The following is a 23,456-nucleotide window of genomic DNA, read 5'->3' on the forward strand; positions in this document are numbered from 1 at the left end:
ACATAGGTTAGGTCTCTTCACATAGTCGCACATTTCTTGGAGACTTTGTTCATTCCTTTTTGCGGTTTTTTTTTTTCTAATTTTGGTTTCTTGTTTTATTTCATTTAGTTGATCTTCGACTTCTGATATCCTTTCTTCTACTTGGTCAATTCGGCTGTGGAAACTTGTGCATGCTTCGTGAAGTTCTCTTGTTGTGTTTTTCAGCTCCTTCAATTCATTCATATTCCTCTCTAAGTTATCCATTCTTGTTATCATTTCCTCAAATCTTTTTTCAAGGTTCTTAGTTTCTTTGCATTGATTTAGAACATGTTCTTTTAGCTCACAGAAGTTTCTCATTACCCATCTGCTCAAGTCTGATTCCATCATTTCGTTACAGTCGTTCTCTGTCCAGCTTTTTTCCCTTGCTGGTGAGGAGTTTTGGTCCTTTGTAGGAGGCGAGGTGTTCTGGTTTCGGGTGTTTTCCTCCTTTTTGCGCTGGTTTCTTCCCATCTTTGTGGATTTATCCACCTGTCGTCTGAGTAGTTGCTGGCTTTTCGATTGGGTCTCTGAATGGATGCCCAGATTGTTGATGATGAGGTTTTTCTGTTACTTGGTTTTCCTTCTACCAGTCTAGCCCCTCTGCTGTATGACTGCTAAGGTCCACTCCAGGCCCTGCTTGTCTGGGGTACACCTGTAGCAGCTGCAGAACAGAAGAACAGTTTCTTCTTCTGCTATCTTTGTTCCAGAATGATGCCCACCTAATGTCAGTCTGATCAGTCCTTTTTGAGGTGACTCTTTGGATATACAGGGGTCAGGGAGCTGCTTGAGGAGACGGTCTGTACTTTATAGGAGCTCAAGTGCTGAGCTGTGAGCTCCGTTGTTCATTCAGGGCTTTTAGGCAGGTACGTTTAAGTCTGCTGCAGCAGAACTCATAAAACCCCTTTTTTCCCTCAGATGCTCTGTTTCGGGGAGTGGGGGCTTTCTTTATAAGTGTCTGTTGCACTATCCTGCCCAGCTAGGAGGCAGTCTAGTCACTATTTGCCTGCCGAGGCTCCGCCCTGCTGATGTTGGGTCCACCCTGTTCCTGTGGGCTCTGCCCTGCAGCCGCTGGATCTGCCCTGCTCCCACGGGCTTCGCCCTGTGGCAGAGTCTCTCTGTTATGGCGGGTTGCCTTGGCAACGGCAGGCTGTGTCAGCAATGGGAGTGTATCTCAGTAGGGGTGGATTGCCTCGGTAATGGCGGATGCCCCTACCCCACCGAGCTGCACCGTCCTGGGTTCAGTTGTGCCCGCAGTGAAACTCTCCACCCGGAGAGTTTCAAATTGCCATTTTGTTTGTCCCTGTGGGGGTGAAAGCCACCAAGCCTGCTCACCTGGCTCCCTGCCTCAGAGCGCCTTTCTTTTTCTTTTTTTTTTATGTTGAACAGTTGGCTCTCTCCCAGGGGTTTCAGTCGCCCACTGTTAGGGCACCGGGATCTGTGTGATTTCCCATGCAGCGTCCCACTGCGCTGGCTCAAACTCCGCTTCCCAGGAATCTCCTGGTCTGGGTCACTGTCCAAGTCCCGTTTAATCAGATGGATATGCTAATCTGCCCTCCGAAATCTCACATTGCTGGTTTAACAGGGCACCCGGACCAGTGTGTTTTGTGCGAAGTGTTGCGGAGTTCCACTGTGCTGCGGCGCTGGCCGAAGTGGCTGCAACAGCCAAAACAGCTGCGCTGGCATCCCGTGTCTCTCCTACACCTGGGAATTTCCCCGTTCTGTGGTCAACAAAGATCCGTCTGGAAATGCGGCTTTGACTAACCCTCTCCACGTTCACTGAGAGCTGCGATCCTCAGTTGTTCTTACTGCGCCATCTTGAATCCCCTCCTCTCTTAATTATTTTCTTTAGATCCACATTTCTACCTAATATTATTTTCCGTCTGCATAAAAGACTAACATTTCTGGTAGTACAGGTCTGCTAGCAATGGATTATTTCACCTTTGCTATGTCTGGGAAATGTCTTTATTTTACCTTCATTTTGAAATATAGTCTGTAGAATTTTACCTTGATTTTTTTTCTTTCTATATGTTAAAAATGTTTCTCCACTGTCTTCTTGCTTGCATTATTTCCAGTCAGAAATCCAATGTCATTTTCATCTATATTCCTGGGTGTATAACATGCTTCTTATCTGTAGCTGCCTCTAAGATTTTCTCTTTTTCATTGATTTTAAGCAATGTGATTATAATGTGCATTGGTGTAGCTATCTTCATTTTCCTTGTTCTAGCAATTCATTTATCATTTTGGTTCTGTGGATTTATAGTTTTCATCAGATTTGGAAATTCCTAGTTGTTATTGCTTGAGTTTTTTTCTATCTCCTCTCACTCTTTCTTTTAGAGACTCCAGTGACCCACCTACTAGTCAGTTGAAGTTGTCCCTCTGTTCACTGATAGTCTTTTTAATTATTATTTTATTTTATTTATTTTTTATTTTTTGAGACAGAGTCTCCCTCTCTTGCTCAGGCTGGAGTGCAGTGGTGCCATCTTGGCTCACTGCAACCTCTGCTTCCTGGGTTCAAACTATTCCCCTGCCTCAGCCTCCGAAGTAGCTGGAACTGCAGACACACACCATCACCCATGGCCATATATATATTTATTTTATTTTATTTTTTGAGATGGAGTCTCCCTCTGTCGCCCAGGCTGGAGTGCAGTGGTGCGATATCAGCTGACTGCAGCCTCGGCCATCCGGGCTCAAGCCATTCTCTTGCCTCAGCCTCCCAAGTAGCTGGGATTACAGGCATGTGCCACCATGTACAGCTAATTTTTGTATTTTTAGTAGAGATGGGGTTTCACCATGTTGGCCACGCTCGTCTTGAACTCCTGACCGTCTTGGCCTCCCAAAGTGCTGAAATTACAGGCGTGAGCCACAGCGCCTGGCTAGTCTTTTTATTTCCTAGAATTCATTTTTTTGCCAGTCTTTTTCATATCTTCCATGTCTCTACGTGTCTTTTTAAACATATGGAACATAGTTATAATGTCTATTTAAATGTCCTTGTCTGCTAATTCTAACATCTCTATTAGCTATGGCTCAATTTCAATTGTTTGGTTTTTCTCTTCAGTATAGTTCCTATTTCTATGGTTTTTTTCATTGTTCCTAATTTTTAATTCGCTAGTAGTTAGACATTGTAGAGTTAACCTTGTTTGGTACTGACTGTTTCTGTAGTTATTTAATTATTCTTATTTTTTCTGTACCCCCATTGTATCTTGGAATTAACTAACTTTTAATTCTCACATGTCAATGGAGGGACTGGTGGGAGGTAACTGGATCGTGAGGGGTTTCCCTCATGCTTTTCTCCTGATAATGAGTGAGTTCTCATGAGCTCTGATGGTTTTCTATGGGACTCTTCCCTCTTCACTCTCTCTTTTTTCCGACGTTTCCTCTCTTTTTCTCCTTTGCCTTCTGCCATAATTGTAAGTTTGCTGAGGCCTCTCCAGCCATGCTGCACTGTGAGTCAATTTAATCTCTTTCCTTTATAAATCACCCAGTCTCAGGTATTTCTTTATAGCAGTGTAAAAATGGACTAATACCGTATGTTTATATTTTCTATAACTATCTGATCTCACTCATAAGATTCCAACATGTTAGGTAGCAAAAAAAAAAAAAAAAAAAGCAAAAATGTCTACATTAGGTAGTACAACTGTCATAGTCCATTTGTGTTGCTATACTAGAATACCACAGACTGGGTAATTTATAAATACTTGAGTTTTAGTTAGCTTACAGTTCTAGGGACTGTTAGGTCAATGAGCATGAAGCTGGCATCTGATGAGAGACTTCTGGCTGCATCATAACTTTGGAAAGGGTTTAACATGGTGAGGGTAAGAGTGTGCTTTTTATTTTTTAAATTATTACACTTTAAGTTCTGGGGTACATGTGCAGAACACGCAGGTTTGTTACACAGGTATACATGTGCTATGGTGGTTTGCTGCACCCATTAACCCCTCCTCTACATTAGGTATTTCTCTTAATGCAGTCCCTCCCCCCATCCTCCACCCCTCAACAGGCCCAGGTGTATGATGTCCCCCTTCCTGTGTCCATGAGTTCTCATTGTTCAACTCCCACCTATGAGTGAGAACATGCAGTGTTTGGTTTTCTGTACTTGTGTTAGTTTGCTGAGAATGATGGTTTCCACCTTCATCCATGTCTCTGCAAAGGACAGGAACTCATCCTTTTTTATGGCTGCATAGTATTCTGTGGTGTTTATGTGCCACATTTTCTTTATCCAGTTTATCATTGATGGGCATTTGGATTGGTTCCAAGTCTTTGCTATTGTGAACAATGCCACAATAAACATACATGTGCATGTGTCTTTATAATGGAATTATTTATACTCCTTTGGGTATATACCCAGTAATGGGATTGCTGGGTCAAATTATATTTCTAGTTCTAGATCTTTGAGGAATGGCCACACTGTCTTCCACAATGGCTGAACTAATTTACACTCCCACAGACAGTGTAAAAGCATTCCTATTTCTCCACATCCTCTCCAGCATCTGTTGTCTCCTTACTTTTTGATGATCACCATTCTAACTGGTATGAGATGGTATCTCGTTGTGTTTTTGATTTGCATTTTTCTAATAACCAGTAATAATAAGCTATTTTTCATATGTTTATTGGCTGCATAAATATCTCCTTTTGAAAAGTGTCTGTTCGTATCCTTGGCCCGCTTTTTGATGATTTTATTTTTTGGTAAATTTGTATAAGTTCTTTATAGATTCTGGATATTAGCCCTTTGTCAGATGGGTAAATTGCAAATATTTTCTCTGTAGGTTCCCTGTTCACTCTGATGATAGTTTCTTTTGCTGTGCAGAAGCTCTTTAGTTAAATTATATCCCATTTGTCTATTTTGGTTTTTATTGTCATTGCTGTTGGTGTTTCAGTCATGAAGTCCTTGCCCATGACTGTGTCCTCAATGGTATTGCCTAGGTTTTCTTCTAAGGTTTTTATGATCTTACATCTTACATTTAAATCTTCAACCTGTCTTGAGTTAATTTTTGTACAAGCTGTAAGGAAGGGATCCAGTTTCAGCTTTCTGCATGTGGCTAGCCAGTTTTCCCAACACCATTTATTAAATAAGGAATCCTTTCCCCATTGCTTGTTTTTGTTTACTTTGTTAAAGATCAGATGTTGTAGATGTGTGATGTTACTTCTGAGGCCTCTGTTCTGTTCCATTGGTCTATATCTCTGTTTTGGTACCAGAACTGTGCTGTTTTGATTACTGTAGCCTTATAGTATAGTTTGAAGTTAGGTAGTGTGATGCCTCCAGCTTTGATTTTTTTTTTTTTTTTGACTTAGGTTTGTCTTGGCTATGCAGGCTTTTTTTTTGGTTCTATATGAAATTTAAGGTATTTTTTTCCAATTCTGTGAAGAAAGTCAATGGTAGCTTGATGGAGATAGCATTGAATCTATAAATTACTTTGGGCAGTATGGCCATTTTCATGATATTGATTCTTTCTAACCATGACCGTGGAATGTTTTTCCATTTGTTTGTGTCCTCTCTTATTTCCTTGAGCAGTGGTTTGTAGTTCTCCTTGAAGAGGTCCTTCACATCCCTTGTTAGTTGTATTCCTAGGTATTTTATTCTCTTTGTAGCAATTATGAATGGGAGTTCACTCATGATTTGGCTCTCTGTTATTAGTGTATAGAAATGCTTGTGATTTTTGCACATGGATTTGTATCCTGAGACTTTGCTGAAGTTGCTTATCAGCTTCAGGAGATTTCGGGCTGAGACGATGGAGTCGTCTAAATACACAATCATGTTGCCTGCAAATAGAGACAATTTGACTTCCTCTTTCCCTGATTGAATACCCTTCATTTATTTTTCTTTTCTTTCTTTTTTTTTGGAGATGGAGTTTTGCTGTTGTTACCCAGACTGGAGTGCAATGGCATGATCTTGGCTCACCGCAACCTCCACCTCCTGGGTTCAAGCAATTCTCCTGCCTCAGCCTCCCAAGTAGCTGGGACTACAGGCGTGCACCACCATGTCCAGCTAATTTTTGTATTTTTAGTAGAGATGGGGTTTCACCTTGTTGACCAGGATGGTCTCGATCTCTTGACCTCGTGATCCACCCACCTCGGCCTCCCAAAGTGCTGGGATTATAGGCTTGAGCCATCACCTTCATTTATTTTTCTTGCCTGATTGCCCTGGCCAGAACTTCTAATACTATGTTGAATAGGAATGGTGAGAGAGGGCATCCTTGTCTATTGCGTTTTCAAAGGGAATGCTTCCAGTTTTTGCCTGTTCAGTAAGATATTGGCTGTGGGTTTGTCACAAATTACTCTTATTACTTTGAGATACTTTCCATCGATACCTAGTTTATTGAGAGTTGTTAGCATAAAGGGCTGTTGAATTATGTTGAAGGCCTATTGCCACGTGAGATAATCATGTGGTTTTTGTCTTTGGTTCTGTTTATGTGATTGATTATGTTTATTGATTTGCATATGTTGAACCAGCCTTGCATCCCAGGAATGAAGCCGACTTGATTGTGATGGATAAGCTTTTTGATGTGCTGTTGGATTAGGTTTGCCAGTATTTTATTGAGGATTTTCACATTGATGTTCATCAGAGGTATTGGTCTAAAATTTTGCTTTTAGTTGTGTCACTGCCAGGTTTTGGTATCAGGATGATATTGGCCTCATAAAATGAGTTAGGGAAGATTCCTTCTATTTCTATTGTTTGGAATGGTTTCAGAAGGAATGGTACCAGGTCTTTTTACCTCTGGTAGAATTCGGCTGTGAAACTGTCTGGTCTTGGACTTTTTTTGGTTGGTAAGGTGTTGATTGCTGCCTCAATTTCAGAATTTGTTATTAGTCTATTCAGGGATTCAACTTCTCCCTGGTTTAGTCTTGGGAAGGTGTAAGTGTCCAGGAATTTATCCATTTCTTCTAGATTTTCTGGTTTATTTGCATAGAAGTGTTTATAGTATTCTCTGATGGTAGTTTTTATTTCTGTGGGATTGGTGGTGACATCACCTTTATTATTTTTTATTACATCTACTTGATTCTTCTCTCTTTTCTTCATTAGTCTGGCTAGTGGTCTATTTTGTTGATCTTTTCAAAAAACCAGCTCCTGGATTCATTGATGTTTTCAAGGGTTTTCCGTGTCTCTATTTCCTTCAGTTCTGCTCTGATCTTAGTTATTTCTTGTCTTCTGCTAGCTTTTGAATTTGTTTGTTCTTGTTCCTCTAGTTCTTTTAATTATGACATTAGGGTGTCGATTTTGAATCTTTCCTGCTTTCTCTTGTGGGCATTTAGTGCTATAAATTTCCCTCCACACACTGATTTAAACGTGTCCCAGAGATTCTGGTACGTAGTGTCTTTCTTCTCACTGGTTTCAAAGAACATCTTTATTTCTGCCTTCATTTTGTTATTTATTCAGTAGTCATTCAGGAGCAGGTTGTTCAGTTTCTATGCAGTTGTGTGGTTTTGAGTGAGCTTCTTAGTCCTGAGTTCTAATTTGATTGCACTGTGGTCCTAGAGACTGGTTGTTATGATTTCTGTTCTTTTGCATTTGCTGAGGAGTGTTTTACTTTCAATTTTGTGGTCAATTTTAGAATAAGTGCTATGTGGTGTTGAGAAGAATGTATATTCTGTGGATTTGGGGTGGAGGATTCTGTCGATATCTATTAGGTCCGAATTTTTTTTTTTTTTTGAAATGGAGTTTTGCTCTTGTTGCCCAGGCTGGAGTGCAGTGGTGCGATCTCGGCTTACTGCAACTTCTGCCTCCCAAGTTCAAGTGACTCTTCTGCCTCAGCCTCCTGAGTATCTGGGATTACCATGCCCTACCATGCCCTGCTAATTTTGTATTTTTACTAGAGATAGTTTCTCTATGTTGGTCAGGCTTGTCTGGAACTCCCGACCTGAGGTGATCTGCCTACCTTGACTTCCCAAGTGCTGGGATTACAGGTGTGAGCCACCACATCCAGCCTGTTATATAAATATTCTTAACATAGTTCTTAGCCACCGCATTTAGCCTATTATATAAATATTCTTAACATAGTTAAGGTACTTAGTTTGGCCCTTTTGGTTCATACTTTTAAGTTTTGTTACAGGATTGAAATAGTGTTCATTTAAGCCTAATTATTCTTCACTACTGAAGCTACTCTTCTTTATATTCTACCCCATGCTCCAGGAATTTTGAGGTTATCTAGTGTGGCTGGTGAGAACACCATTATTTTTGTCCCTTCATTCACTGCAGACACTGTTAGCTCTACTCTTTTTGGGTGATTCTCTATCTGGTCTTGAGTACTTTTCTCACATGCATCCTCTGATCTGTCCTCAGTTGAATGTTGGAAGAAAATCTCTGTAGATATCTAGATATCTACAGCTCTCTCCTCTCTGATACTTTCTTCTGCAAAGTCTGTTCACCTCAGTCTCCCTGGGTGCTCGGCTCCATCTTCTTTATGCACCATACCCCAGAAAATATTTCAAGGCAGTAAACTGGGACAGTCTTTGGGCTCACCTCATCTCCCCCACCTCCATCTTTCAGGGCTCACTATCTTTCATTTCTGGAACTCTGCATCTCCAGTGTCTTAGAAACTGTTTTATATAACTGCAACGTATTTTGGTTATTTCAGCTATAAAAGCAGATCTGATACTTTTTATTCAATGTTGTCCATAACAGAACAATACATAATTTTTAAAATTTAGATATTTTATATTCAATAATATGTACTACTCATGTGTGTACAGCTCAATTATTTCTGTATCTGTGCAATCACCCTCTGGATCATGATATTAATATTTTCAAGCACCCCTAGAAGGCTAGCTCACTACTCTATTTTATTGAAAGCTATCTTATTCTTTTGTTTTGACCTTGAGGAAACATGCTCGAGTCATGATAAATCTGAGTAATTTTTTTTTGTTGAGATGGAGTCTTGCTCTGTTGCTCAGGCTGCAGTACAGTGGTGTGATCTCTGTTCACCACAACCTCCACCTCCTGGGTTCAAGTGATTCTCTTGCCTCAGCCTCCCGAGTGTCTGGGACTACAGGCATGCTCCACCATGCCTGGCTAATTTTTCTATTTTTGGTAGAGACAGGGTTTCACTATGTTGGCCAGGTTGATCTCGAACTCCTGACCTTGTGATCCACCCGACTTGGCCTCCCAAACTGCTGGGATTACAGGCATAAGTCACTTTGCCTGGCCAAATCTGAGTAATTTTACTGCTGCCACCCCAAGTATCAATCTCCATCTTCCAGAAGTAGTCCCATTTCAGGGATTCATTTTTTTCCCAACAGATGTTCGTTACAGAGTGAGTATTTTTGTTCAAGAATATTGGGCCTAAGTATTTAGATTTTCCCAGTTTAGCATTGAAACCCACCCTGATCTCACTGTTACCAGTTATTTATTATTCACATAGAATACCAATAGATGCTAAGGGAAGTATGATTATGACTCAGATCATGAAAAGCAGCATGGTGCTGTGGAAAAAGTAATGGCTTACTTCTTCTTTTCCCTCTTTCCTACCTAGACAAGAAATCAAAAACTTTATTTTAAAATCAGTACCATTTCTACCTGGATTCCTGTTAGAAATGTTACTCCTGTATTTCTCTGTTCCCCCTTCCTGTTTTTCGTGCAATTATTTTTATACATATCATATCCATATATATTACAAACCCAATAATATTTTATTATAATTATTACTGTACATACTCTTGGGCCTTGTAAAGAAGCTAAGAACTGTGAAGTTCCTTCTGACTCTAGGAGGACTCTGGTTAGCTGTCTCTTTCTCTGATTGTCCCTGGAAAACTAGCTGGCTTGTGGTTTATTTTGCTTCGCTCATGGATCTACCAGATGGTTCTCAATGCTTACCACCAAAAACTTTATTGTTTTTAGATCTTGGGCTTGAACTTTCCACACTCTGTTCCAAATAAATTTAGTTTTATTGCAGAGAACTTTGAAGCTCTATTCTTATGGCCAGTCTCCCTCCCGGGCAAAATCACCGCACCACTGCTCTGGGCTTGGAGTGGAAAAAGTGCACTGCTTCTCTCAGAGTGAAATCCTTACTTTATGAGTTGAGCACTGGGTAGAGGCAGTACACTTTGGTCTTCTTGGCTTGTCTCTGCCATTATGGAATCTGCACTCTATGAGCAAAGTTGAACAAGGGATATTAAAACCCTAGTGTTTTTGGCCGGCCGTGCCTGACATAGAGTGTCCAACCTATAAATAATAACTGGGTAGAGGAAGGGCACCCTGGGCCTCTCAGCTACACTCTCTTTGAATTTAGGCTCTGCAACATAAAGCTGGAGGGGATGAAAAATACTAATACTGCTCACCCCAGGGAGAAATAATAGCCCTTAGCGAGGAGATTGGAGAATAGGAAGCTATATTTTCTTAACCACACCTACCCAAATTATAGCTTTAATCCTGGTGATTTTAATGAGGGAGGGATTGAATAGGTTGTGGCTCAAGTGCCACAGACTTCCACTGTTCTTACTGGCATTTATATTTTTTTGAATAAATGTTTCTTCCTTTGTTCTCTGCCCTTAGAGAAACTTTCTGAGAGTTTATATGGTTGTTTTAAAAGTAATTTTTAGCAGTTACGGTTGTTTCCCTGCACAGATGGTCTGTAGAACACCTAAGACTTCCTTTCTGGAAGTCTGTTTTTTTTTTGAAGACGGAATTTTCGCTCTTGTTACCCAGGCTGGAGTGCAATGGCGCGATCTCTGCTCACCGCAACCTCCACCTCCTGGGTTCAGGCAATTCTCCTGCCTCAGCCTCCCGAGCAGCTGGGACTACAGGCGTGCGCCACCATGCCCAGCTAATTTTTTGTATTTTTAGTAGAGACGGGGTTTCACCAAGTTGACCAGGATGGTCTCGATGTCTTGACCTCGTGATCCGCCCGCCTCGGCCTCCCAAAGTGCTGGGATTACAGGCTTGAGCCACTGCGCCCGGCCAGTCTGTGTTTTTATATATACAAAGCTGAGATTAATGGATATCTTCAAATTAAGTAGAGTGAAACTCAGTAAGAAATCACTAAAAGGGAAGACAAAACAAAAAGCTGCAGAACAAATAAATTTAGGTTATTTTCATTAGCTGCTCATATCAGTAGGGAAAAGATAGATTCAGTCAAAATATATTTTTGGAAAAAGAAAGCAAACCACCTGGAAGAAAAAATATAAAATGGGATTTTTCCTCATACCTTATCTAGAATAAATTCCTAATGGATCAAATATTTAAATTCAAACATTGATACATTGGAAGTAATGGGAGAGCTGTTCATAATCTTGAAGTAGAAAAGGGTTTTCTAAGTATGCTTACAAGAAATTCATATCAGTAGCCTACAAGTAAAAAGATGGAAAGGTATATCATGAAAGCACTAATCAAAAGATAGAGGGCCAGGTGCTCATGCCTGCAATCCCAGCACTTTAGAAGGCTGAAAAGGGCCCATGGCTTGAGCCCAGGAGTTTGAGACCAGCCTGGGCAAAATGACAAAACCCTATCTCTACAAAAAATACACAAATTATCTGGGCATTGTGGAGCACACTGTGGTCTCAGCTACTCAGGAAACTGAGGCCAGAGGACCACTTGAGCATGGGAGTTTGAGGCTGTAGTGAGCTGTGATTGCACCACTGCACTCCAGTCTGGGCAACAAAGTGAGACCCTGTCTTCAGAAAAAAAAAAAAAAAAAGGAAAAAATAGCTGGAGTGGTTATATTAATGTCAGACCAATTATACTCCAGAGCAAAGGTAATTCCCAGGAATAAAGAAGGGCATTATATAATAATAAAAAGGTTCAAATCACCAAGAAGATATAATATTCCTACATATGTATACACCTAGCAAAAGAGTTTCAAAATACTAAGGGACTTCAAAAAGTTTGTGCGAAAATATAATTAAAAGATAAAAATAAAAACGATAAACTTTATTTCTCAACATAAGCTCCATCAAGTTCAATACGCTTCTGTAAGCAATGATACCAGTCATTTAGTACATGTCTAAACCGAGCACGTTTTCTTTCTTTTTTTTTTTTGAGACAGAGTCTCTCTGTCATCCAGGCTGGAGTGCAATGGCCCAGTCTCAGCTCACTGCAACCTTTGCCTCCTGGATTCAAGTTATTCTCCTGCCTCAGCCTCCCAAGTAGCTGGGATTTCAGGCACCTGCCACCCCACCTGGCTAATTTTTGTATTTTTAGTAAAGACAGGGTTTCACCATGTTGGCCAGGCTGGTCTCCAACTCCTGACCTCGTGATCCGCCCACCTCAACCTCCCAAAGTGCTGGGATTACAGGTGTGAGCCACTTTGCAGAGCCAAAAAGAGCATCTTTTAAAGATTTTTTTATTTATTTTATTTATTTTTTATTTTTTATTGCATTTTAGGTTTTGGGGTACATGTGAAGAACATGCAAAATAGTTGCATAGGTACACACGTGGCAGTGTGAGTTGCTGCCTTCCTCCCCTTCACCAAGGTTTTTTTTTTAAGATTAGGAAACAAAAAGAAGTCTGAAAGAGCCAAATCGGGACTGCATGGTGGATGCCTAATGATTTCCCATCAAAACTCTCTCAAAATCGCCTTTGTTTGATGAGAGGACTGAACAGGGGCACTGTTTAGATGAAGCTTTCCTGGGTGTTTTTCTGCTTAAGCTTTGGCTAACTTCCTCAAAACACTCTCATAATAAACAGATGTTATTTTTCTTTAGCTCTCCAGAAAGTCAAACAAGCAAAATGCCTTAGCAGACCAAAAAACTGTTTCCATGACCTTTGCTCTTGACCTGTCTACTTTTCCTTTGACTGGACCACTGCCACCTCTTGGTGGTCATTGCTGTGACCGTACTTTGTCTTCAGGATCGTACTGGTAAAGCCATGTTTCATTTTATAATTCTTCAAAGAAAGGCTTCAGGATCTTCATCTCACTTGTTTAAAATTTCCATTGAAAGTTCTGCTCTTTATCTGCTGCCGATCTGGGCACAACAGTTTTAGTATCCATCGAGTGGATAGTTGGCTCAACTTTAATTTTTCAGTCAGAATTGTGTAAACTGAACTAGTTGAGATGTGTATGGTGTTGGCTATTGTTTCTGCTGTTAATCATCAGTCCTCTTCAAGTAAGGCACAAACAAGTTGAATCTTTTCCTCACAAATTGATGTGGATGGTCTGCTGCTGTGAGATTCATCTCCAACACTGTCTCATCCATTTTTTTTTTTTTTTGAGACAGGGTTTCACTCTGTCACTTGACCCCCTGGCACTGCACAGGGTGGAGTGCAGTTTTTGTAATCACAACTCACTGCAGCCTCGCCCTCCCAGGCTCGCGTGATCCTCCCAATTCAGTCTCCTGTGTAGCTGGGATTAGAGGTGCACTCCACCACACCTGGCTAGTTTTAAAATTTTTTGTAGAGATGGAGTCTTGCTATGTTGCCTAGGCTAGTCTCAAACTTCTGGGCTCAAGCCATCTTCCCTCCTTGGCCATCAAAGTGCTGGGATTATAGATGTGAGCCACCACACCCGGCCTTCATCCTTCTTAAAACAGGTTATCCATTTGTAAACTGCTGATTTATTTATTTCTCTTTCTTTTCCTTCCTTCCTTCCTTCCTTCCTTCCTTCCTTCCTTCCTTCCTTCCTTCCTTCCCTCCCTCCCTCCTTCCTTCCTTCTCTCTTCTTCCCTCTCTTTCTTTCTTTCTTTCTTTCTTTCTTTCTTTCTTTCTTTCTTTCTTCTTTCTTTCTTTCTTTTCTCTTTCTTTCTTCTTTCTTTCTCTGTTGCTCAGGCTGGAGTGCAGTGGCACAGTCTTGGCTCATTGCACCTGCTGCCTCCCAGTTTCAAGTGATTCTTGTGCCTCAGCCTCCCACGTTGCTGGGATTACTGGACTTTGAGACCAGTTTGGCCAATATGGTGAAACCCCATCTCTACTAAAACTACACTATATATATATATACCAGTGATTTCTTTGAGGCATTGTCTCTGTAAGCTTTTCATAAAGCATCAATGATTTCGCCATGCTTCCACCCAAGCTTCACCATAAATTTGGTGTTTTTCTTGTTTCAATTTTAGCAGAATTCATGCTGCTCTCACAGGGGCTCTGTTCAAACTGATGTCCTATCCTTCTTAGTGCTTCAAGCTAGATCTTGTTTGGACATGTTATAACAAATTAGTGAGCATTTATTTTGGTGCAAAAAATTTTTGAAATCCAAGCATAGTTTTTTTTATAATATGTATTTCCATGAACATTTTGAAGACTCCTCATATATAAAGCAAAAATTCAGAGACTGAAAGAAGAAATAGACAAATTCACAAATATAATTAGGTACATCAACACTCCTCTCAGTAATTAATATAATATTTTACACAGCAAATAAGAATACAGAATAACTGAAGAACACTATCAGTTATCTCTAGTTGATATTTATAGTGCTAGTGCATTTCACTCAACAACAGTGGAATGTATATACACATTCTTTTCAAGTGTACATGGAACATTCACCAAATTGACCAAATCTTAAGTCATAAGACAAAATTTAACAAATGTAAGAACTGAAATAATATACTGTAAGTTTGCTGATCATAAAAATCCAACAGTGGAAAAATAACAGGAAATTAAACATGCATTTCTAAAGAACCCATGGGTCAAAGAGGAAGTACAGGCTGGACACAATGGCTCATGTCTGTAATCCCAGGAGTTCAAGAGCAGCCTAGGTAAGGAAGCAAGACCCCATCTCTACAAAAAATAAAAAGGATTAGCTAGGCATAGTGGTATGCTTCTGTAGTCTAGCTACTCAGAAGGCTGAGGCAGGAGGAGCACTTGAGCTTAGGAATTTGAGGTTACAGTGAATTATTATCATGCCAATGCACTCCAGCCTGGACAACAGAGTGAAACCCTGTCTTACTAAAGAAAAAAAAAAAGGAACTACAAAGATAAAATCAATATATAAAAATATCAAAATACAAAATATGAAGATTGATGGGATTCAGCTAAAGCACTGTTTAGTGGGAAATGTGATTCAAATTGTTGAAATAAATTGTAAAAATGCCAACAAAACTAAGGACCTTATTGCTAGTTTCCTTCTTTGCTCTGACCACATTTTGGTCATTTATTAATTTAACAAATATTGATAAACACATATTTTATGCTAGGCTCTTAAGTGTTTAAATGTCATTTTAGCTCTAGGCTGTGGGCTTCTAGTGTAGTGTCTCTGGGTGTAGCATAGTATTTGGGACATAGTAGGTGCTCAGTATATACTTGTGGATTGACTAAAAATAACCACAAAAAGAGATCCTCCCCTTTGGTGAGAACTGTGGTCTAGATTTGGGGGCCAGGAGAACTTTCTGGAGGTAGTGTCAATAAATAATTCAATGTTAAACTTGTTCTGAAGGTATTTAACCAGAGTAGAGTTTTTAAAAAATTATTGAAACATTTTTTTCAGTTTTCATTTTCTTCCTTTTCTTGGGGAGTATGTAAAATAATGCAAGAATGCTTTCTACAGGAGTCCAGCTTTATTCTTTGGACATTTGAGTATGGTATGTAACTCTGGATACGATTTCAAAGCAAAAGTTGTTTAGACTTAAGATGTTTTGAAAAGGTTGACACATACCGCTAATACAAATGGAATTTTTTCAAAGTGGTGTGCCAGAAACAGTAAATCAGTTTGGTAAATATGTCACTGTAGACATCCAAGACAGAGAAAAATGAGGCCTAAGTTAAGGGACTAAGATGAAGGGAGATATTTCTAAGGCGAATCAATGAGAGGTGGCAAATTGCACCTGATGGATTTGGCAGAGATACTGCAGCTCCTGGCGTGACTAGAACTAGGATTTGTAAAAAGTTCGTGATTCTCTCAGCCCGTTTACAGCACAATGTAGGTGTTGATCTAGTGAGGGAGTCAATGAGATAGAGCATTGCAGAGCTTGCTAGAGAGGCACAGGAAGTCGCCTGAAGTGAAGGAGGGGGTGGCTGCTGCAGAAGCTAAAGCTTCCGCCAAACAAAAGAGGACAGCACTTCCGGTCACGCCATCGTCGCTGCCTTCTCCGTCAAGGTGAGTGTAAAGAAGGGGTCTTGGTAATTCTCACATATAAATACCGATACACTCCAGGGAGACCTCCTTTTGTGCCTCAACATGGGGTGGAAAGGAGAATTCATCCCCGCGTACGTTGTAGGAAGGATGCTTCTGACGCATGTGATTCTGATAGCTTCACTGTCTCCTCCCTTCTCCTCCGGAGATGGGAGGTCCCATCCGACTCCCCTTCCCGATTCTTGTGGTCCTTTTTATCTACCTGACTCTCGGTCATGCTTCACCTCTCTTCTTTATCCCAGATCCTCTTCTCCGGTCTGGAGGCAGGGTCATTCCCTCAATCACATTCCCTCTACCACAGGTCACTCCTATCTCCTACCTCTTACCTCCGCCTTCTGCCCCGCATCCTTTTAGCCTGCGACTCTTTGCAAGCCCCTTCCTAAACCCTGTTTTACTCCCGCTGCTGGCCTTTGGTCTTTCCCGTTCCCCTCCTCCAGAGACCAGTGAATTACGTACTTTGCAAAAGTAGGTGTGACTTCAAGGTCAAGGCTTTTTTTTTTTTTTTTTTTTTCTTTTTTGGTTCTTTTAAAGTAGAAGGAAAGAAGCAGAAACCTTAGAGCCCTAAGAGACATAGGCACTTGTTCGAATTATGTTCTTTTATTTTTTTAACTCTAAACAAAATTACACATCATTTAGATACTATTGCACAGATTTCTGTCTTCTCGTTGCATCTGTTTTTTATGTTGCCATAGGATTGAATCCCCAAATTTTTTTGGGGGGGGCGGCAAACGTAGTGGATTATACCTATAACCAGGTGTCAGAGCTTCAGAGAGCGTAAACTTTCCCATCCCCTGTAAAAGTTAGTGGAGAAATGGTTGACAGGCGTGGTATCCAGCCACAAATTTATTACTTTATATGAGTTGAGTTTATTATGCAAATTATTTTCTGGTCTCTGATAGCAGCATTAAGCACCAAGCTGACATTTTTTGAGACAAAGACTTTTTCTCAGAGCTTTGCAAGTATTACATAATCTATTTGTTGCAATATGAAATTACTTTTCTGTTACATTTGTTACCATGTCAAATTTATCTTGTGAGAACATCAGTTATTAAATAATAATCACAGTTTATTATTGCCTTTACTCAAATGATCATTAAATTTATGGTGAGAATCAGAGTTTTTCAGGCTCTATCAGAATCTAAAGAGGAATTTAACCAAAGTTTTCTTTGAACAAGCAGTTTACTCCCTCCTGTGTGTTATGCTTGCCAAAATAAGGGGTGATCCTCTTTTCTAGGCCATGGATAGTTTTTATTTAAGAATAAACAGGCCAGGCGCGGTGGCTCAAGCCTGTAATCCCAGCACTTTGGGAGGCCGAGGCGGGTGGATCACGAGGTCAAGAGATCGAGACCATCTTGGTCAACATGGTGAAACCCCGTCTCTACTAAAATTACAAAAAATTAGCTGGGCACGGTGGTGCATGCCTGTAATCCCAGCTGCTCGGGAGGCTGAGGCAGGAGAATTGCCTGAACCCAGGAGGCGGAGATTGCGGTGAGCCGAGATCGCGCCATTGCACTCCAGCCTGGGTAAAAAGAGCGAAACTTCGTCTCAAAAAAAAAAAAAAAAAAAAAAAGAATAAACAGGCTGGGCGCGGTGGCTCACGTGTGTAATCTCAGCACTTTGGGAGGCCAAGGCGGGCAGATCACCTGAGGTCGGGAGTTCCAGACCAGTCTGACCAACATGGAGAAACCTGTCTCTACTAAAAATACAAAATTAGCATGCCTGTAGTCCCAGCTACTCGGGAGGCTGAAGCAAGAGAATCGCTTGAACCCAGGGGCGGAGGTTGCAGTGAACCGAGATTGCGCCATTGCACTCCAGCCTGGGCAACAAGAGCGAAACTCCATCTCAGAAAAAAAAAAAAAAAAAAGAATACACAATGAGGCAGAGCTTTTGTGACACCAAAACCCTTAGGAACATTTCCAAAGAGTATTGCTGATGTCTGTTTATTCAAATCATTATTACGTATCATTTAAATATTATCACATTCGTTTCAGCCCACTGTGCATCTCCTCACCTGTTTTTTTCCCCACATCCCAGATATGTCATCACACAGGTAAATAACTCACTATGTATCTCTAATTTATAGGTGCATTAAGTAACCACCACATCATTATTTTACTTAGTAAGATAAATAATTTCTTCTTTTTTTTTTTTCTGTTGTTTTGTGATGAGTCTTGCTCTGTTACACAGGCTGGAGTGCAATGGTGTGATCTTGGCTCCCTGCAACCTCTGCCTCCTGGCAAGTGATTCTCCTGCCTCAACCTCCCAAGTATCTGGGATTACAGGAGCCTGCCATCATGCTTGGCTAATTTTTGTAGTTTTAGTAAAGATGGGGTTTCATTCACCATGTTGGTCAGGTTGGTCTCGAACTCTGGACCACAGGTGATCCACCCACCTTGGCCTCCCAAAGTGCTGGGATTTACTGGTGTGAGCCACTGCACCTAGTCAATAATAATTTTTTATATCATCTAATACTCAGTCTATATTCAAATTTCCATGATTGTCTTTTCTTTTTTTTTTTTTTTTTTTTTTTAATTGAGACCGGGTTTAGCTCTGTTGCCTAGGTTGGAGTACAGACATATGATCAAAGCTCACTGCAGCCTCGATCTCCTGGGCTCAAGTGATCCTTGTGCCTCAGCCTCCTGAGTAGCTGGGACTACAGGTACATGCCACCACACCCACCACACCCAGCTAAAATTTTCTTTTTTGAGACAGAGTTTTGCTCTTGTTACCCAGACTGGAGTGCAATGGTGCCATCTCAGCTCACTGCAACCTCCAACTCCTGGGTTCAAGCGATTCTCTTGCCTCAGCCTCCTGAGTAGCTGGGGTTACAGGCATGCACCACCACGCCTGGCTAATTTTGTATTTTTGGTAGAGACAGGGTTTCACCATGTTGGTCAGGCTGGTCTCTAACTCATGACCTCTGGTGATCTGCCCACCTTGGCCTCCCAAAATGCTGGGATTACACGGGTGAACCACCATGCCCAGCCTAAATTTTTTTTTTTTTTTTGAGACGGAGTTTCCCGGTTGTTACCCGGACTGGAATGCAATGGCACGATCTTGGCTCACCGCAACCTCTGCCTCCTGGGTTCAAGCAATTCTGCCTCAGCCTCCCAAGTAGCTGGGACTACAGGCGTGCACCACCGTGCCCAGCTAATTTTTGTATTTTTAGTAGAGACGGGGTTTCACCTTGTTGATCAGGATGGTCTCGATCTCTTGACCTCGTGATCCACCCGCCTCGGCCTCCCAAAGTGCTGGGATTATAGGCGTGAGCCACTGCGCCCGGCCAGCCTAAATTTTTTTATATAGAGATGGGCTCTTGAATATGTTGCCCAGGCTGGTCCCAAACTCTCAGCCTCAAGCAGTCCTCCCACCTCAGACTTGCAGAGTGCTGAGATTACAGGCATGAGCTACTGTGCCTGGTGAATTGTCTTAGAGTTATAGTTATACAGTAGATTTGTTAAGTCAGTATCCAAACAAGGGCCATTTATTGCCAATGGGTGTTTTTCTCTTAAGTCTTATAAAGCCATTGCATAGTCCCCCTTTTTAAAAGATCATTGGTTAATTCAAGAAACTACGTCATTAGTTCTATAGACTGTTTCATTGTCTGGATTTAGATGATTGCTTCCTTGAGGTGGCATTTATTTTGTTTTTCCTTCCCCATGTTTCCTATTTACTGACATTTAGAGCCAGAGGCTTGATTAGATTCAATTTTGATTATTGTTTGAGAGAAAGTCTCATTTTAGGCAGTACTGTTTATTTTCTATTGTATTTTATCATGTCTAATTTTAGCTTTTTTTGTCGATGTTGGGATTGATTTGTCATTTCAGGTGTTGTCAGGCTGATCTCTCCATTGTAGCCTTTCCTACTAACCTTTCTTCTATTGGTTTTAGCAGCCATTGATGATAATTGCCTAAATTCATTATTTCAGTAGAGGTTGAAAAATAGTGATATTTAATTATTTCAATCTTTCCACATTATTAACTGGAATTACTTTATAAAGAAGACTTTTTCCGTATCAGCAATTTTTTTCGTAAAGTATATTTCATAATAAGATAAATGCTGCTGCTGCTTTTTGTTATTTATCAGTGTTCACAGTGATGAGTTGGTTTCTTAGCAACCGCCACTGTTTTCTTTAATATCATAAGGAATTCATAGATTTTTATGTATTTTGAGTGTATCAATCTATCCTGGGCATTTTTTTAAATGCTTAAACAATGTCATTTTATAAATTAGGAGCCCCTTCTGTTTAACTTCTGTTTGTTTTCACATTATCTCATTAGTCCTTGTTGGCTTCCTTGCTTTTTGGCATAAGATATTTTAGGCTCATCATGTACACTCCCTGCCCCACCTTTGAAATTAGCCATTTTACAAGGAAACGTAATTTTTCAGTGAACTTTGGTATTTAGAAACTAAGATGGGAATACTTAGGGGATTATAATTTTAAAAGTCGTGCTATCTGATCTTTTGTTATGCTCTTTTTCTTGCTATTTTGAATACATTTAAATGACTCTTGCAGCATTTTATTGAAAATTGGCTAAACATGGCTTTCATCTGTTTATGTAGTCATTCATCTAGCAAAAAATTATAGAATGCTTACTATCATGTATCTGGTCTTATGCTGGGCACAGGAGATACGAGGGTAAACCTCACTGGTCTCCTGTCCTTAAAGAAGACTCATTCTAGTGTGGATATGAGCAAATAGGCAGTGTCTGAAGAGCAGTGAAGATTACTGTGTTCATACTCTTTTGGCATTGAGCATACTCTGGGCATAGGCAAATGGGGTGACAGGCTGTAGGAGCACAGAGAGAACATCCCAAAATGCTTTGGAAAGGGAAGGTAATGCTTGATACTGGATGAGTAGAAGAGGTATGAAGGTAGAAGAGTGATGAAGAGTGTTCCAGTCAGGAAACTGGAAGAAGTAGGGGGGATCTTGATAAAGTCAAGGAAAGGCCTGTATGTAGTTGGTTATGATGGGAACATAATTGTGTAAGTTTTTCAATTTTCAGAAGATTGACAAAATAGTCTATTACCACAGACATGAAGATGTAAAATGTTGTATGTATATGTTATTGACTTTTATATTAAAACTAATAATGAAATAATACAAATTCTAATTAAAATTAGTATTTAATGTACTTCTTGGACCTCACTATATTTTAGTTATTTCATTAATATTAAAGCATAGTTATAGTTAGGGGATGCTTATTTCATGGTTTATTTCACTGCTTATTTTTACTGTTATTTTTCTTTTTCTTTTTCTTTCTTTTTTTTTTTTTTTGAGATGGAGTTTCGCTCTTGTTACCCAGACTGGAGTGCAATGGCACGATCTCGGCTCACCGCAACCTCTGCCTCCTGGGTTCAAGCAATTCTCCTGCCTCAGCCTCCCAGTAGCCGGGACTACAGGTGCGCACCACCATGCCCAGCTAATTTTTGTATTTTTAGTAGAGACGGGGTTTCACCATGTTGACCAGGATGGTCTCAATCTCTTGACCTCGTGATCCACCTGCCTCGGCCTCCCAAAGTGCTGAGATTACAGGCTTGAGCCACCGCGCCCGGCCTTATTTTGCTTTTTCTATATGTGTTAAGAATCTGAATTTTCAAGATATGTCATTAAAAATAGTGGCATATTTATTGTGGTTCTTCATGTCCCTTCATCCTTTGGCTGCTATTTGTGTCAACCTGTTTAATACCATAACTGCAGTCTCTTACACAAGGCCAAGGTGTTCCAGAAAACATGTCATCTCTCTTTATTACCAATTGCACATTATACTATTCCTGTTGCCTTTTACAGCATGTTGCACCTGAGGCTATCTATCTGACAGATATTGCATGAATAGTGTGTTACACACAGATTTGTGGTTTCCCAGTTGGAAATTTTGGGACTGTGAGTGTAAGAGAATCACTAGGCTTAGGAGGGAACCACATCTCATTTGTGGCCAGGAGGTGAAGGGGTGTTCTATAAATCACTGAAGGATGTGGGCAAGCTTATTTTTTAGGAAGGGGCATTCTAGAGGTCATAAAGAAAAGATTTCAGGTGGGAAGGAGAGCAGTGAAACAGCAGATTCAAGGAGAAGTGGGAGTAGGTTACTACTTTTCATTCCCTCTATTTGTCTTCTTGATTATAAGAATATGTTTCTAGAGTTCTGAAAGGCAAGAAGTGTAAGAGAACAAAGGGAGAGTCAGAGAAGGTGAGAAAGGAAAACATACACAGTCTGAGAATGTCAGACGTGATGGGAGAATAGTGGGGAAGATAGATTGCAACCCTCAGCATGGATTGATAAGTCTTAGGAAAGACAGATCATTAATTAATTAATCAATTAAGTAAAAACATAGTGATGACTAGCTGGATAATGAGAACACGTAATTGACTTAAATGTATTTTCAACTGAGTGAGATAGACATAGACATTGCAACAGCCAGTGCTTGCTGGAGGAGAGACGAATGTCTGGTGGTAGCAGTAGAGACATAGAGGAAGGTCCTCTAACCTATCTTAAGGGCTCAGAGAAGGCTTCCTAGAAGAGACCATGTTAAGAACTGAATTTTGACAAAAAAAGTGTTGAGTGGGATCAGAGAGCAAGTGGTTATTTAGACTATGTAAAGTAGCTGAATGGGTATGCCATTTAGCCTTGAACCTAAAGTAATGGGCAATTTAGAGGTTACTCTGTGGTCTAGTAGAGCTAAGGAAAAGGGACAAGTGGAAAGGAATCGTTTTATAAATGGTTAAATTTATGCTATAATATGTATCACTTTAGTTAAGAGCAACCTCTTCTATTTTACCCAGTATGCCATGAAATGATCATTTTCTGTATATGTTGTGACATGAACAAATATAAGCATGTATTTGGATATTGAAAATGCATTGTGTTCTCTGTATCAAGGGGTTTTCATAAATTCTCTTGAATCGTGCCAACAACCCTATGGAGGTGGAAACTGACTTCAAGATGAAGTGACACACATAACTGTCTGTTAGAGACTGAACTGAGATTAAAACTATGTCATTGTCCATTTGCTGGATGTCCAAGGTTTACAGTGTCTTCATAACCTATGCCAATCCTACTCTTGCACAGGTAACTATTCTTTTAAGTAAAGTGAAATTTAAAATGACTTCCATCTTATCACTTTGCAGGACTGTTCAGTTAATGACTTTCAGCAGTCAGTATCCTGAGTTTTGTTTCTCAACTATGGTCATCATTGTCATATATAAAATGCCCTGACCATCATTTTGAAGCTTGACCTCTTTCCAAATCCCCATCCCTTAAATTTGTTTTCTTCTAGTATGGGGCCAGGCATGTGAAATTATGTTCAGATCATAATCCTTTGTACCACCTTTCCAGAAAAAAAAAAAAAAACAACTCATCCTTCTTAGCCAAATCCCTCTTTCTTGTCAAAGAAATGTCCCTTAGTCTGCTTAGTGTTATCATAACATTTATTTTTAAAAATATGTTTATT

At 40.3% G+C, this 23,456-nt stretch overlaps 1 protein-coding gene across 1 annotated transcript in view; it reads left to right on the plus strand.

Moving 5' to 3' along the window:
• Positions 1-15,929: 15,929 nt before the first annotated feature.
• The window catches only part of LOC118150654 (melanoma-associated antigen D1), a 98,451-nt gene continuing 90,924 nt past the window's right edge, over positions 15,930-23,456 (plus strand). Inside the window, exon 1 of the mRNA XM_078363257.1 lies at positions 15,930-15,971. The gene's annotated coding sequence lies outside the window, so the exon portion shown is untranslated. The remainder of the gene's footprint in view (positions 15,972-23,456) is intronic.

Source organism: Callithrix jacchus, chromosome X (assembly GCF_049354715.1).
Source record: "Callithrix jacchus isolate 240 chromosome X, calJac240_pri, whole genome shotgun sequence".
NCBI lineage: Eukaryota > Metazoa > Chordata > Mammalia > Primates > Cebidae > Callithrix > Callithrix jacchus.